This window comes from Ochotona princeps, unplaced genomic scaffold (genome assembly GCF_030435755.1).
Source record: "Ochotona princeps isolate mOchPri1 unplaced genomic scaffold, mOchPri1.hap1 HAP1_SCAFFOLD_530, whole genome shotgun sequence".
NCBI lineage: Eukaryota > Metazoa > Chordata > Mammalia > Lagomorpha > Ochotonidae > Ochotona > Ochotona princeps.
The window spans coordinates 95,600-113,192 of NW_026698654.1; the positions used below are offsets into that span (position 1 = coordinate 95,600).

Here is a 17,593-nt window from a genome sequence, read left to right on the forward strand (position 1 = left end):
CCTCTGTGCTTTCCTTTTGCTTCTTCCTTTGTTGCAGGTCTTTGTTTCCCTCATGTTTTTGATGCATCATTTCTTCTAGTAGAATGAGAAAGAAGGTCAGTGGGAAGTGAATTAGAAACTTGCTCCTTGAGGCCTGTGAGGTGTTGTGGATGAAATTGCTGCCTGTGTTGCCAGTGTGAGTCCTGACTGCTCTGCCTTCATCCAGCTCCCTGATAATGACCTGAGGGGAAAGTTGGAAGATGGCTCAGTTCCTTAGATCCCTGCACCCACGTGGAAGCCCAGACGGAGTTCCAGCTTCTGGCTTTAGCCTGGCCATTGTGGCCATGTGGGGAGTGGATCAGTGGGTGGAAGAAATGTGTCTGTCTCTTCCCTGTGTGTTTCTTTTATTTTTAAAATATACACACACATGCATATTTTTAATAAAAAGAATGTTGCTTTTGTGAAGAGCTTTTGTCCTTAGTTTGGTGATGTTTAGAAATTGAAATGGTGTGAAACTGAGTTGGTTTTGTGATGAGTAGAGCTGCTGCTTGCACAGCCAGCAGCCCATTGCTCAGGTCCTGGCTGTTCTACTCCATCCAACCCCGTTTGATGGCTTGGGAAAATCAGCGGAAGATGGCCCAGGTTCTTGAGCCCTTGTCGCCTCTATGGGAGACCTGGATGAAGCTCCTGTGGATGGGAGAGCTCTTCTCAGTTCACTTTCATATAAGAATATAGATTTAAAAATTAAATTATGAGTCCTTTTAGTTCAGTAAAATGATGTGGAAGCTAATTTGTGTCTTTGTTTCTATCATTGCTGCTGCAAATGTATGTTAATTTTTATTGCCTTGTGATTTCTTTGAGCGGCAGAGAATCAGAAACAGGGAGACCTCCCTTCCACTGATCACTGTCCACACACCTGCAGTTGCTAGTGCAGGGCCCAGCCACACCCAGGAGTCAGGAGCTCAATCTGGCTTTCCATGTGAGTGTAACTCAGCAACTGAGCCTCATCTGCTGCCTTTTATGTTATGAATTACGAAGAATTTAGTTAGACACAGAAATTAGTCTGGTTTTCAAACCAGGCAAGAAGTACAAATTGAGTAAATCTGTGAAATGTCTAATTTTGGTGTAGGCACTCTAATATGAATTAAATTGTAGAGTTTAAAGATTTTGGGAGAGGGTCCAGTGTGGTAGCCTAGTGGCTAAAGTCTTCGCCCTAAATGTACCAGGATCCCATATAGGTGCCAGTTCTACTCCTGTTAGCTGTGCCTCCCATCCCCCCGCTTGTGGCCTGGGAAAGCAGTCAAATATGGCCCAAAGTTTTGGGGCATTGCACACACGTGGGAGACCTGGAGGAGGCTTCTGGCTCCTAGCTTTGGAATATTGGCTCAGTTCTAGCCGTGGCAGCCACTAGGGAAGTGAATCAGCGAACGGAAGATCTTTTCTGTCTCTTCTTCTCTCTGTAAGTCTGACTTTGCAATAAAAATAAATAAGCCTTAACAAAAAAACAAACAACAAAAACCCCTTGAGAGGGACTGGCATGACGACTCAATGACTAAATGCTCACCTGAAAGTGCCGGGATCCCCTGTGGTTGAGTGTGTGTCCTGGCGGCTCCACTTCCCATACAGCTCCCCGCTTGTGCTCTGAGAAAGAGGAAGAGGGTGGCTCAAAACTTTGGGATCTTATCCCACTGTGGGAGAGTCAGAAGAAACTTCTGGCTCGCCTCAGCTGTGGCCATTATGGCCATTTGGGTAATGAAGCAGTGGATGAAGATCTTTTTCGCCTCTCTTTCTCTGTAAATCTGATCTGCCTTTCCTAAAAATAAAGTTTTTTAATTGATTGATTCTTTTGGAAAGTCAGATATACAGAGGGAAGGAGAGACAGCGGGAAAGATCTTCTGTTTGTGGTTCACTCCCCAAGTAGCTAAAATGGCCAGAACTGAGCCAATCTGAAGGCAGGAGCTTATTACAGGTCTCCCACACGGGTTCAGGATCCCAAATCCTTGGGGCATCTTTGAAAGCTTTCCCAGGCCACACGTGGGGAGCTGGATGGGATGTGGAGCAGCCAGGACATGAACCAGTGCTCATATAGAATCCTGGCATATGCAAGTCGAGCACTTTAGCCACTAGGCTATTGCTCTGGGCCCAAAAGTAAATAAATCTTTTTTTAAGATTATTTATTTTTATTGCAAAGATATGCAGAAAGGAGGAGAGACAGAGAGAAGATCTTCTGCACGATGAATCACGCCCCAGGTGAGCGCAAAGCCTGTTGCTACATGATCCAAAGTCCAGAGCCTCGAGCCTCTTCCAGGTCTCCCACATGGGTGCAAGATTCCAAGGCTTTGGGCCATTCTCAACTGCTTTCCCAGGCCACAGTCATAGAGTAGGGTGGAAAACGGGTCTGTCGGGGTATGAACACGCACCCATATGGTATCCCGGTTCATTCAAGCCGATGATTTTAGCCACTAGGCCACTGTGCTGGGTCCCATAAATAAATCTTAACAACAAAAACAACAAAGAAGCTTCAGAATTCATTATTTGATTTTTGTTTACCTGTAAATATTATAGATGTCACTGTTGTCATTTATTTGTGGAACTCCAAAATCGCAGCCCAGGGTAATTTATGTATTTATCAGATAATGCTTGCCTCTGCTTAAATAATAATTTTTACTTTTTTTTCGTTCAGATTGCTGCCAGCCAAGGAGGTTTTGAAATGGTCACCAAATAAAAGAAGTGGTCTAAAGTCGATAGCTGCTTGGGATATCTGCCAGGAAAAGAAACTGTGTGTTGCTTGAATTCTCACTATGAAAGAATTCTCTACCCATGTGAGCTGTTCCAGTGTGGTGTCAGTCTTCTGGTGAGTTGCAGTATTATTCTTAGAAGTGGATAAATTGGTCCTGGTGTGGTAGCCTAGTGGCCAAAATCCCCACCTTGCATGCACCAGGATCCCATATGGGCACCGGTTTGTGTCCCAGCTGCTCTACTTCCTTTGCAGCTCCCTGCTTGTGGTCTGGGAAAGCAGTGGATGACAGCCCAAACTTTTGCGATCCTGCACCCACATGGGAGACCAGGAAGGAACTCCTGCTTTCTGGCAGCTCAGCTGTGGCTGTTGTGGCCTCTTGAGGAGTGAACCTGCGGATGAAAGATCTTTCTCTCTATAAATCTCCCTTTCCAATTAAAATAAAACTTGCTGGGGGAGAATGTGTTGAAATTATTTTTTGTTGGAAAGGCAAGTTGAGAAAGAGAAAGCTCTTACATGTACTGGTTCACTCCCCAAGTGACCACAGTGTCCAGAGCTGAGGCAGTCCGAAGCCAGGAGCCAGGATCTTCTTCCGCGACTCCCACGTGAGTGCAGGGTGCCAAGGCTTTGGGCTATCCTTGACTGCTTTCCTAGGCTCCAAGAAGGGAGCTGGATGGGAAGCTGGAGCAGCTAGGGCCTAAATGGTGCCCATATGGGATCCTGGAGCATGCCAGTTGAGGATTTAACTGCTAGACTACTGTGCTGGTCCCACTTCATTTGATTTTATTGGTGAATAATACTCCCTTGTATGTATGTACCTTGTTACTTGTTTATTAGTGGATGAACAGTGGATTGTTCCAGTTTTTGGCTGTTAGGAATAATACTATGCCTGTTCAGGTATAACGTTTCGTGCAGACGTATGTGTTCCTTTCTCTTAATAGAGTGGAATTGCTAGGTGTTGTGTTACATTTATATTTATTTAAAAAAACTGTCAGAATGTTTTTCAAAGTGGCTGAACCATTTTACATTCCCCCTCCCCCAATGTAGAGGCTTGCTGTTTTTCCATGTCCTGGCAAACACATGTTGTCACTTGTTTTGGTTATGGCCATTTTATCAGGTATGTACTGGTATTCCCTTGTAGTTTCATTTGCATTTTTGCTAAAGGCTACAGATGAGCATTTGCATTGTTTTGTGTTTATGTTAGTTGTTTGTGTATCTTCCTCAATGAAGTGTTTGTTGGGTTGGCTTTGTATACTTGTGAGAGTTTGTTATACTAACTACAAGTCCTTAGATACATGATTTGCAAAAACTTTATTCTTGTCTGTAATTTATGCTTTTGTTTTTGTAATAGTCTCTGCTTGAAGAATGGCTTACAGATTTCTGTTTTCCTTTGATGGATTTTAGTTTTTAGTATCATTTAGGAAGTGTTTTCCTTATCCATGACTATAGTCATTTTTCTTTCTCCATATAGAAGTTCTGTGGTTTTATCTTTTGTTACAAAGCATTTCCTTTTGAGTTCACTTATTCCCTTATTTTCATTTTATTTGAAAAAGAGGAGAGAAAGCTTCCATCTGCTGATTCACTCCCAGCCAGGGTAAAGCCAGGAACGTAATCTGGATTTCTCTTGTGGGTGGCAGGGATTCAAGTACTTACATAGTCATCTGTTGTGTGCCAGACAGGAAGCTGAGTTAGGAATGGCACTGGGACTTGAACTCAGGCACTCCTGTGTAGGATGTGGGTCTCACACGTGGTGTTGTAATGATTGGCTTTTACATTGAGGTTCATGTGCATCTTGAACTGTTTCTTTTTGTGTGTGTACAAAATGTGAGGTACATAGGCAGGTTAGTTATTTAGGACGGAGGGCATATGAATATTCAATCTTGATGAGCACTGTTTAAAACAATATTGTTTTTCTATTGATTTAACTAGGTTGCCTGTATTGAGAATCAGTTGAGCATAAATGTGCAGTATTATTTCTGAATTTTGTTGTGTTGGATTACAGTGGTCTTCCCCTACCCCAAGTCCTAAGTTAGTCTGCGGTTTCATAGATTTTTCTGTGATTTTGTTTACCTGCAGCCAATTGTATTAAAATATTGCATGGAAAATTCCAGTATTAAGCAGTTTGTAAGTTTTTAGTTGTGTGGTATTCTGATTAGTGTGATGAAATATTACTTGTATGGTTCACCATCCTGTCTGGAATTGGATTTATCCCTTTGCCTCTGTTTAATATCCATCTTAATTATCGGACTGGCTCTCATGGCATTCTGATGCTGGTAACCAGATATGCTTTTCTTCTTTTTTTTTTAAGATTTTTAAAATTTTTTTGGGAAAGGCGGAGTAGTAGAGACACAGAGTAACATCTTTTGTACGCAGGTTCACTTCCTAAGTGGCTCCTGACACATGCAAAGTGAGGATTTAACCACTGAGCCATCACATCGGGCCCCCATATATTCTCTTATTTAATCCCAAAATACAACAGTAGTGATGTTGGCAATTTGGATATGCTTGAGAGAGGTCGTAATGTGATCACCTAAGTCTTATTATAGTATGTTATTGTGATTTTTCCATTTAATAATTTTTAGTCTGATACTGTATCTAATGTATAAACCAAACTTTTATGGAAGAATACTATACCTTTTTTCTATTTCAAACATGCTTTGGTGGCCTTGGAATACCTACTCTGTGTGTGGTCCTGCTGTATGTGTCTGTGCAAATCTCAGTAACACACTACTTTGAGCAATGTAGCTTTAAAATAACTTGGTATCTGGTAGTGGGAGTCCTGTGTTTTTTTTCCAAGTTTCCCAGCCATTTATGTTTGAATTTCTACCAAATAAAAAATTCTGAAATTTTGATAGGGATTGCCTTTTGTCTGTAGATGAATTTGTAGCGGAATTGTCATCTGGTGCCATGAAGTTTTAGGAGCTTTATTGGAAATGTGTTGTTCTCCACCGTGAAACCTGATTTTGTTCAGAAAACACTTTCTTTGCTCTGGTGTTTTAGGGTGTGCCGATGCCTAATTTAGATCTTAAGGAAAATGTGGAACCTGACGTTTTTCTCACTGATACCCAAACTTCTCCCCAAACTGGCGCCAGGATGAATCATTGGCCGAAGAGAACAAGACACCTAAAATCTCAGGTATCAATGTCCATAAGCCATTTTTCCAAGAGTTTTGGTTTCATTGACTCTTGAAGAAAAGTTGACTGGTTATGGGAGGCCATTCATGTAGTGTTTAAAACTTTAAGAGATACAGTATTTTCTTTGAGATGAGTTGGAGAAGATATTGTGAAAATCCTTTTAATCTGATTTAGAAGGCTCTATGAATTCTGAAATGGGCTGAGTGGGAGAACCTGGGAAACTCTCCTAGAGGGTTTTAACTCTCCCTGATGATCACATTGTCCAGGCTTGGGGTCGGGCAAGCTGGGCAAAATAGCTCCAACTGTTGGCTAATGTGTGGATTAGTTATGGAAAGGATGGACCAGCAGGGTCAAGCAAGCCTTTGCTCACCAGCAAGAGCAGAAATCAGACTGGAGCACAGGTCATGCCAAGCTAGGCTCTTACATTGACTGGTTTACATGATCCAGGGATGCCAAGCTAAAGAATCTAAAGCAAAGGGCAAGACAGGTGAGGGGATATGCCAAACTGGATTAGAGCAACCACTGGCATGTGTGTGATCTGTGGCTGGGAATAGGGATGTTTGGGAAGCTAAGAGGATACCCAGGCTGTGTTGGGGCTCCTATTGGTGTGTGCCATGGCTGGAGTGGGGGCTGTGTTCTGGTTTGGACATGGCTGCAGTGTCCCTTGGCACAAGTGTGTATTGGGGCTGCCTGCACAGAGCTGAGCTAGACTCTAGTACCATCTGGTACTCTGGAGGACCAAGGTAGAAGTAGGACAAGCTATGTTAGGTCTCTGCCACTCCTGAGTCACGTGTGAGCTGTGTCTGAGTGAGGACGAGCCTTGGCTGGGCTGAAACATCTGACAGTAAGAACCAGAACAGGTTGAAGCCCAATCAAGAAAGGCTACTGTTCATGCTAGGACCGGATGTGGACTAAGTAGGGTTGTCCCATGGACCCATGTGTGTGTGTGAGATCTGGCACTGGGAGAGGTTCTGATGGAGGAGCCTAGAAAACTCCCCTGTCAGAACAGAGTTCCTGCAGATGAGGGCAAGAACCATAATAGGGAACAGCCTAGAACAGGCAGGGAAAGGTACCCACCGACATACATTTGGCATAGGTTGGGGACAGACAAGGCTGAACCAGTTCATATCACCCACCTGCTAATCAGAGCACTGGGATAGAGTATGGGTGGAATCGGGTTCAGTTGCGACACATACCAGTATGCATAAAGGCTAGGACTGGGTGCCAGCTGGGCTGGGCTAGGCTGCAAACCGCACCAGCAGGAGTTGGAATTGGGGGTGGGCCAGGCTGGGCCAGGCTACAGCACCCACTGGCAAATGCCAAGGCATGGAGGGCCATGCCAGACTGAGCCGTAGCATTCAACTAGCACGCATGAGAAATGGAGGGCAGGGTACAAAGCTGGTAGGGGGAATGTGGAATGCTCCTCTGCTGGACCACCACTCCCACTGGAGAGCATGAGTTGGGATGGGGGCAGATCAGACCGGGCAGGGCTACAACATCTATGGGCTTCATGTGAGCTAGATCAGGGAAAAGTCAGGCTGGGCTGACTGTTCCTCCTGGTGCAAGCATAAATCAGAGTGGGTGAGGGTTGGTTGGTCTTTGTTGCAGCATCAGCTGGCAGAGGCTGTCACTGGGGGCTAATTCTGTCAAGTCAGACTGCAAAACCACCTGGAGAGTGCATGATCTGGGAGTGTGAGTGGCCCAGTAGGGAAATAGTGGGCACCTCCCTCTTGGATTACCACTCCCACTGGAGAGCATGAAAACCAGGATTGTGGCAGATGTGACTGGACAGAATGGTACCCACCAAAATGTGTGTGGGCTGGATACTGGGGCTGGGTTGGTTCAACCAGGCTTCAATGCCCATTGATATGTATGAGAACTGAATGGGATATGTCACAGACTGGACCAGTCTACTGTACATACTGGCAAGCACAGGAATCAGGGCAGCAGGCAGACCTGGCAGGGGTTATTGTACATTGCTCAGACTAGAGTGCAGCTTGCACTGGTCTGTGTGAAGGCCAAGCGTGTGTTGCACAGGATCAGGCTGGACTACAACACCCATTGGTTGATGTTGAAAACAGAGCTTGAAGCAGACCTGACCCAGCAGTTGCAACCACCAGCATGTGCGTAATCTGATTGGAGTGATGGACTGTGCCAGACCCTGTGCTGGCATGCAGACACGAAAGTTAGGTCTGGAATCACCTCCTGATGTGCTTAGTTTGTTTATCGCATTGGTGGAGGATGGATGGATTTTCTGGTCTTTACCAAGATGTTAAACCCCCAAACCCCAGAATTTGTGTAAACAAGTTGGTATAATGTCAGTCACATCGACAGCCAAAAACATTTTGTTAAGAAGAAATGTGATTCCTCTGTTATGTCCTAAGTGTCCACCTGCCCGTGTGAAGTGTAGCATGGTTTCTGTAATGTATAGAATTTATTTTATTCCCTTATTTAAAGTCCCTGACCTTATATGGCCCTTGCAAAAGCTGCTTGGTAGGGTTGAGTGGTGTTCTGCTGTTTAAGTCTGATAGGACCATGATCAGTTCTTAGTGGAGGCTCCAGTCCACACTGTTGAGGCTTGGAGTTGGGTCTCCCTTTATCCAGTGTAGGTTTGCTGGAGTGCTGGCTGGCTTGGCAGGACGTCCACAGGCAAGTGGCTGCCTAAGTCAGTTGTTGTCACAGCAGAGTAGATGTGCGTGCTTTGTGAGTGCTCCCACCCCACCTCATAACCTTCAAAATGAAGGGCAGTAGAGCAAGCCCTGGGGCCGCCATTACCCAACCTTGTCCAGTTTTCAGTGTTGAACTTTTAAACAGCCTTTCAGTAACACTTCCTGAATGGTTGAGAAGCTGTGAAGCAGGCTTGCTTACTGCCATGGTGCTTTCTGCTGGTCAGGTGGGAGTGGTGACAACACGAAACTGCCCTCCAGGTCCTACTTAATGATGGTACAGATTATTTGATGCTCAAGGGGGTAAATGGTATTATACAGGTGGGGGATGTGTGGCTTTAGCTCATGACACTGAACTGGCTGATTGCCTAGACCATATCATGGGTACCTTTAAGATCAGACTGTTGATCTTTACAAACTAGGGACTTTTATAGAAATTGTTTTTTTCAATTTGTACATTAGTTTAGGACATAATGCCATCTTAAGTCTGCCTATGTGTGGGGTAATTTTTTTATTTATTTAGAGCTTTTATATTTCTCTTTTTTCCCCCTAAGATTTACTTTATTTATTTGAAAGGCAGAGCTAGAGAGGTCTTGCATCTGCTGGTTCATGCCCCAAGTGGCTGCAGTGACAAGGCTGAAGCCAGGAGCCAGGAACTTCCTCCCAATCTTCCACTCGGATACTGGGACCCAAGGGTGTGGGCACATCTTTCTGTTTTCCCAAGTGCATCGGTAGGGAGCTGAATCAAAAAGCTGGAATTCAAACCACTATCTATGGGCTGCAGTTTTACCTGTTATATCACAAAACCAGTCCCTAAAACATTTATCAGGAGGAGCTAGGAGCTTGAGTGGCAACTTGCCAGAGGTAAGAGGGAATGTCAGGTATCTGGAGTTTACTTGGAAGATGGATGGAAGAAGATGGATAAGGACATTAGGCTGTTTTTATTTTTTAAGATTGATCTTATTTTTATTGTAAAGAAATATACAGAGAGGAGGAGAGACAGGAAGTTCTTGCATCCACTGATTCACTCCATAAGCAGCCTCAACAGCTGGAGCTGCATTGATCTTAAGGCAGGAGACAGGATCTTCTTCCGGATCTCCCACGTGGGTAGAGTCCCAGGGCTTTAGGCCATCCTCGACTGCTTTCCCAGTTCAGAAGTAGGGAGCTGAATGGGAACCAGAGCTGCTGGGATTAGAACTGACACCTGTATGGGATCCCAGCATGTACAAGAAGAGGATTTTAGCCACTAGGCTATGGTGCCAGTCCAACATTAGGCTGTTAATGGCATGGTAATGGTTACAATTAGATAGAAATATCATTTTATTAATTTAGATTTAATTCTGCAAATTGGATTTGCAAATTTAAAAAATGCTGTATATCATTTTGTTAAAAGAATATCTTGGGCCCGGCATAGTAGCCTAGTGACTAAAATCTTTGCCTTGCACACGCCAGGATCCCTTATGGGCACCAGTTCTGATCCAGCCAGCCCTGCTTCTCATCCAGCTCCCTGTTTGTGGCCTGGGGAAAGCAGTTGAGGACGACCCAAAGCCTTGGGACCTTGCACCCATGTGGGAGACTCAGAAGAAGCTCCTGGCTCCTAGCTTTGAATTGGCGCAGCTCTGGCCATTGCGGCCACTTGGGGAGTTAATTAACAGATAGAAGATCTTCCTCTCTGCCTCTCCTCCTCTCTGTATATCTGACTTTCCAATGAAAATAAATAAACATTTTTTAAAAAAAGAGTATCTTTGCAGAATGTCAGTATATAAAATGGAAAATGAAACACTGAAAATTGCTGTGGGTGATTAAATTTTCTGATGTTTAAGTGAGGAGGAAGGCTGTGATCTAGTTTTAGAGCAAGCCTGGTATACTATCTGTTTGCTATAAGTATTGAATGAATGGAAAAATAATCTCTGGAAAATAGAATATTTATTTTGCTTGTGATATAGAATGTGCAGATGAGAATCACAAAGACAGAAATGTAAGGCCAGTAAGAGATAACAAGACATGAAGAACATTGATCTGGCCACGGTAGCCTAGTGGCTCAAGTCCTTGCTTTGCACATACCAGGATCCCATATGGGCACCAATTTGCATCCTGGCTGCTCCCCCTCCCTTGCAGCTCCCTGCTTGTAGCCTGTGAAAGCAGACCAGGATGGCCCAAGGCCTTGGGACCCTGCACCTGAATGGGAAACCCAAAAGAGGCTCCTGGCTGCTGGGTTCAGATCAGTTCAGCTCCGGCCATTGAGATCATTTGGCGAGTGAACCAGTGGATGGAAGATTTTTTCTCTGTCTCTCCTTTCTGTAAGTCTGGCTTTGAAATAAAAATAAATAAATCTTAAAAAAAAGATTTGTAGTACAGAAAGTGTATGAGATCAAATGAGAGCCCGGCTATGGCTCTAAGGGACAATTTACTCGATATACGTGACAGTGGCTTGTGAGAGTAGGTGGTTTAATGCAGTGGTATCATTCACAGATCATTCTCTTTGGGATTTTGTGATGGCATTTTTGTTCAGACTGAAAGGTATTACCATTCATTGCGTGATGGCCTGCATGCTAGATGGTTAGTACTTAGGACAGTCCCAACAGTGAAGACTTGTGTTCATCCTAAGAGCTTTTCAGGTAAGTCAAGGAGATTCCTATTTGAATTTAAATTCAAATTCAGTTTTATGTATGTTTACATATAAAATAATTTTTTGCAGTGTTTTAAAAAAGTGAATTTTTAGAAATATGGCTGTCATGTTAATCTAGGAAGTACACATTTAGTATTGCTAATATCGTTTTGCATAGTTTTAAGAAATGAATTTTTTAAAAAATGTTGAGTTTATGGTACAATTCCACAGAGTCAGGGATTTCCCCTTCCCTCTCCTCAAATTCCTTCCTGCTGACTGATTTTCTCCATATTATTAGAATAGTATAGCCCATCATCATAAGTCCATCAATCTATTAGTTAAGTATGTCCCAACATTGCTGGTACAGATAATGTCAGACAGTTCAGCATCCCATTGTCTAGATCTGTCCAACAGTTTGATTGGGAGTCCCTCTTTGATTTGAACATAGAGATGCATACTCCTTATATCTTCACATCTGAATATGATAGACTCTGTTCCTGCTGTCACTATACATTCTCTTAAATGAGAAGCCATGAAACAAAGTCAACAAGAGATATGAAGTTAAAACAAAAAATGTACAGCACCATGGAGTCAAAAAATGTGCCACTGAAGAACAAACACATGGGTGAAGAACTGAAAAAAGAAAACACAAAAGCCTCTTGGGTAAAATAATGCCACTGTGTGATCCATGAGCCAGCACCATTTGACAAGAGAAAAAAAACGATTTTGAAGAAATGAAGATAAAAACATCAAAACAGAGGGGGTACAGAATAGCAGTATGGAAAGGGTTGTTGATGTTAAATTTGCATGAAGGCTGCCTTATATGAGAGAGAACATATGGTGGCTGTCCTTTTGGGATTGACTTATTTCACTGAGCATAATGGTCTCTAGTTGGGACCATCTAGCGGCAAATGATAGAATTTCACTCTTTGTAATGGCTTAGAGATTTTTTAATTATAAAAAGATTAAATCATCTTTTCAACTTATCACAGTGCTTCTGCAACACTGTTTTTGAACCTTAAATTTTATTCCTTTTGGAGTTGAGTTATTATTTATTTTGTCTTATAGAGAGATTATGCCTAAACATTTGCATGTTAAAATGCATTTTTAAGTTTCTTCCTAACTCTCCTTTTGTTTAAAGTTAACATATTTATGGATGTGTAGGAAGTTTTACTGACTATGAATTTCATTTCAACATGGAAAACAGAAGTTGTAATCAATACTTTATGATGGAGACAGCATTCAGACTAGAAAGTTGTAAGAGTGACTTGATATTCTGACATAGTTATAGACGTAGATGCTCTCACTATTTGTTGAGATGAGGAAAATTGACAGGGTTGTGTCTGAGGGACATGTTAAGTTTTTACGTGGAATTTTAAATTAGAGTTGTATAGTAGGCATTTGTGAATGGAGTTATGGAGTTCTGGAGAGAGTTCTTGAACTTTTATGGAGAGGAAAGGAGGGGTCAGGAATACGGATTCTGGAGTCAGACTGGACTTTTTGCCTGGTGCCAGGCTCTGTATCTGTGCAATGGTGGACAGCTTTCTTAAACAGCCCTTGCACTCAGTTTTCTCATCCTTAAAGATTGGGTAACTGTATCTATTCAATGTGTTAATGTTAGAACTAAGTACTTTAAAACTTGTAAGATGCCCAAGTGATATTGAAGTTAGCTGTTACTATTCAAACATGATTTATATCAAAGAAATGGGAGTTGAAATAAGAATTGATTGGCCTTTACAAGACTGTAATATTATAAGAAAATTGAAACTTGGGATTTAATATCAAATTGGGAGTCATAAGTAATATAGTAAGTAATCCTAAATAGGATAGGATTGGATGAGATCCTACAAGTCCCTACATGAAAACTGTAAGCTTTGATGTGTGCGCCATTGCCTTCAGGAGCTCTGAGCCATGAAGTTCAGCAGCAGGCTCAGAAGAGGTTGAGGGCTCATGAGCAGATATCACCAAAGGCCTAGGAGTTAGAACACAGTGTCATCCTGGCTCTAGGTCCAACTTTTGGCTTTAAGACCCTGGCAGACCCTTTTATTCTGAATTTCAATTTTCTATTTTTTTTTTTAGTGAGTCAGATTGTTTTTGACTGTTTATCTTATGGTTAAGTCCAAGGAATTCTAAGAAGATGCTTCCGAAGGATGCTTGGAGTTAATGGGTTGATCATTTTGAGTGGGGGATCAGCATAAGGACCTTCAGGAATGAGGGTAAAATTGTGTGATTTACTAAAGTAAATTCTAGTATGATTTCATCTTTTCTGAATTGTCAGTATTTGCACTTAGGGTCTAGAAAGCTTAACATTTTAAGAAATACATTCCTTTGGTATCTCTTCAAATTTTGTGACCCACATTTAATGCTGGTATAGAATTATCCATTGAAGACAAATCAGGGAGGAGAGAGTGTGCGCACAAGTGAGCAAGAGCACTTCTATCTGCTAGTTTATTCTCCACTTGTCCCCATGTGGGCCAGGCCAAAACCAGGAAGTGGGGACTCCATCCTGAGTCACCACATGGGTGGCAGGGACCCAACCCAGCTACTTTCTTTTTTATTTAATATAATTTCTCATTTTGTTTTTGTTATTGTTTACATAGTTGAGGGATGAACTCCCATGTGAGCAGCGTCTGATCAGGGTGGGGAGGTTCAGGTTCAGACATTGAGGAAAGTGGGTAAGACAGATGTTTCCTTTTTTTTTTCTCCTCCTGTGACCACAGGGGAGGAGGGCAAGAGGGCCACTCCTTGCTGTCAAACTACATCAGTACTTGGTGATGGGGGAGATGATCATTTGGTGGGGTCAGGGAGACCCCATTGTGGGTGCTACTTGAGTGATTTGGGTAGTTCTGAGAAGTTGTTGGTTTCAGTGCACCAGGGTTGAGAAAATCTTTACAAGATCTACTGGTTGGCAAACTCCTTAGTGCATCCATAGATCCAGGAACATGTTGCACAGCTTGGCCAGGAAATTGTCCAGTTTTTTTCTGTTTTCCTTCTTCTGACCAGGCATATGATATCCTGTGCTGCCCTAGGTCAGCTGGCCATCATGTCCTCTGTATGCATCCTGGCATGGTGTCCACTGCACAGGTGTCAGCACGTGAGGAGTACCAGTCCTGATATATGCATGCCATGGTCTAACCACACATTCTGTGATGTTCCCTGTGGCCAGGGTCTGAGTCCAGCAGTCTAGTCAGGGACTCCCCCATGAAACCTTATCTGGGGTGAGCTCAGACTTGATTCTGGCGTGCACCAACCAGTGTATGTGCTCGTGGATGTAGCTGCGTGATCAGCTCTGAACCAGCTTCATATTTCATGCAAACTGACCGGTATTAAGGCCCATCCCAGGCAGCCTGCCACAGACCGACTCCTCAAGCATATCAGTGTGTGACACGGTCTAGTTGGGGCAATCCTAAGTAACCTGCCCCAGGCCCACCCCACAGCCTCATTTTTGCATATGGTGCCATTTGCTACAGCCCAGCCATATCCCATCCAATTTTCAAGCACACCCCTGTGTGCTGTGGCTTAGCTCAACGCAGTATGGCCCTCATGTGTGTTGATAGGTGCCACCACCTTGTCCAGCAAGGTCCACCCCCAACTCTGGTTGACTGACAGGTTGTAGGTGCAGCCTGGCCTAGCCAAGGAGTGCCCCACAGTTCCCCTACCAGGCATGCTTAAAGCTCCAATTCTTGAAGCACTTGCACCTAGCCTTTTACATGCCAACTGGTGCTGCAGTGTGGCCTGATTAGCCCATGCCCATTCTGGCTCTCATGCATAACAGAGGGTGTGTCAGCCTAGCCCAACCTGGCCCACTCCCAGTGGGCCAGCTGTCATGCTCACCAGTGGAAGCAGTAGCCAACAAGGGAGTCCTTGAAGTTCTCCAGCCAGGCCTACTCCCAGCCCCAAGTCTTGTATGTGCCAATAGGTGTTGCGGCCTAGTCTGAGATGGTCTGTCCCCGGACTTGGCATTTGCTCTCAAGTGCTACAGCCTGGCTCAACCTGGCCCACCTTCAGTCTCAGCTCTTCCAGTGGGGTGAGACAGCGTGTCTCAGCTTGGCCCACCTCCAGTCCCAGCTCTAATGCTCTCCAGTTGTCCCCTACCAGGCCTCTTCCCAGCCACAGGTCTTGCAGGGCCAATGGGTGCTGTGACCAGTTTGAGAGAGTCTGCTTGCGGTCTTGCCATTTTCCAGCAGATACAACAGTCTAGCCTACTTTATTGAGTGGGTGATTCCCAGAATTACATATTAGCAGAAAGCAGGATCAAAAGTACTGTCAAACCTGGATTCTCTGAAGGAAATGTGGGCATTCCAAGCAGCAACTGAAGCTGTGTGCCAATTGCCTGCCCTTCAGGTCAACATTTTATGTAGACATATATAATGTTAAATTCCAAACTATTGCTTTTTTTTAATGTAATTCCATGGGGTTGGGTCCACCCCCAGACCTGGTTCTCTTGCATGCTGGTTGGTGTCATGGTTTAACATAATGTGACCCATCCTCTTATCTGATACTCACTGTCAGATACTGGGATTGTCCCTGCCAGACAGGTCCTGAGCCATAGATTTCATGTGGGCTGCTGTGTGGTGGTCAGCAGTGTTCCATGCTAACAAGCCCAGCTCAGGTTTCCCATGTGGGCTGGTGCATCAATCTGATCCTTAAAGATCTTTAGGTCTCTCCCCTCCAATCCACCAGGTCTCATTCCCCTTGCTTACTTGCAAGTACAGTAGCCTTGTCATTGGGAGTCCCTCAGGATCCATTCCTCATCCCCACGATACACCCAGGAGGTCCTTCCTACCCCATATCTCCTTGCTCCATTCTCTAATGAATCCACAAGCCTTGTGTCTAGCCCAATCTTCAGAATTGCAGTGGGTGGTATGATGGTCGTGTATTCTAACATCCACCAGGATCCCAAACTCCTGTCATATGTGCTGGCCTGGTGCCTTACCCCTCTACACACCCAAGATCCAGGCCCATTGCAGTTTCCAGGCCTGGTCCACCAGCACACCAGAGCAGTGTGCTGACCTGGGGTGCTCCCCGCCACTCTCCCCACCTTACCCAGGACCAGACACAGAAGAAAATCCTCAGGTTCTCTCCACCTGCCTAGTGGTGAGCTCCCAGTTCCCCAAATGCCCACTGGCGTTATGCCCCTAGCCTCCCCCCAAGCCAAGCCCGCAGCCTCGGCCCCCTCATCCCCTCACCTGTTGCACTGGAAGCATGGCAACAGGATGACACCTTCTGCTGGTGTGCCTAAAATGTTTTAAAAAACCTTTAACATCCATGTGGTTAACATATTTCACATATTTGAAATATGTCATTTTAAGAGCACGATACGGGCCCCCTTTACCTTCTCTCATATATTCGTCCTCCTCTCTTACTTTTCTTTTAATTTTTTTCCATTTACTTCAAGTGGGCAGCTTATATTGTGGAAAGAAACCTCGAAGACCTAAAGAAAGAAAACACTTCTGATGGGCAAAAGTGAGTATCTTATTGTTAACATTTTAAGCCTTTGTTTTGTTATTTTCTTAACTAGGTAATTCTGTCATAAGGATTTGTAACAGATTTTCCAGTAAATATGGCCTATTTCTTTGTGAATTATCTACTAGTTTTTTTTTGCCATTTGAAATACTTTGCTACCGAACTATTTCCTGGAAGAAACTTTTGTCACATATTTGTGTAGAATTTTGCTTTTCACTCTTTGATAATGATATGGTCCTAAGTCAGCAGCTTGTGTAGGATCACTAATTTGGAAGCCACATTTTCCCTACCTGTGTAATGTTATCAGCTCACTTATCAAATAACTTTTTCAGGGATTCCTCTCTGTATGTGGGACCTGAAGTGGCACTGTGTCACATACTACTCTGCTTCATGCACCCTTAGATCCCAGGCTGAAGAGAAATGCACAGTCTTGCAAGAGATACAGCACAGACATGTAGAAAAACGTGGGATTTTCAAGCCAGAGATGTTGGAGTCAGAAGGATGGAATATTAATGGACGAAGCTCCGACAGTTATGCTTCCAAGTAACAGCACCCTATTATCTCAAGTCCTAGTTTGGTGTATGAAGACTACAGCCCAAGCCAGAAGAAGCAGGAACCAACTCTGGAACACTTAGTGCTGTACTATGGGGAGGGGAGCAAGACCAACCCTTGGAAGATGGAGCCATGGGCAGCCAGCATCTGTGGGTGCTGGGGGAACTGGCCGAATCCTCCTGGCTCTGAAGTGGCAGACAAGACGGTTTGGGTATGGGGAGACTGGCAGGCTGGCTCTGGAGAGGATGGTGATAAGGCTGTGGGCACAGGAGGCATAGGCAGAACCAGCCTGGCTGTGGAAGGCCTGCGTGCTAGAGGCGCCAGCCCTGTCAACATGGCCCTGGAGCAGCCAGCTGCCAGAAGATGGCTGTGGGCACTGGCTGAGCCTGTCTGGCACCAATGGTTGACAGGCAAGCTGGGGACTCAGGAGGCACTACCAAAGCCAGCCTTA

General features: G+C 44.2%; 1 long non-coding RNA gene across 1 annotated transcript; it reads left to right on the top strand.

Moving 5' to 3' along the window:
• The first annotated feature begins 2,729 nt into the window (after positions 1-2,729).
• Positions 2,730-16,591, top strand: LOC131479113 (uncharacterized). The gene is made up of 3 exons (XR_009244730.1): positions 2,730-2,833; positions 5,717-5,851; positions 16,523-16,591. It is a non-coding gene; the product is annotated as an uncharacterized LOC131479113 (long non-coding RNA).
• Positions 16,592-17,593: the final 1,002 nt, after the last annotated feature.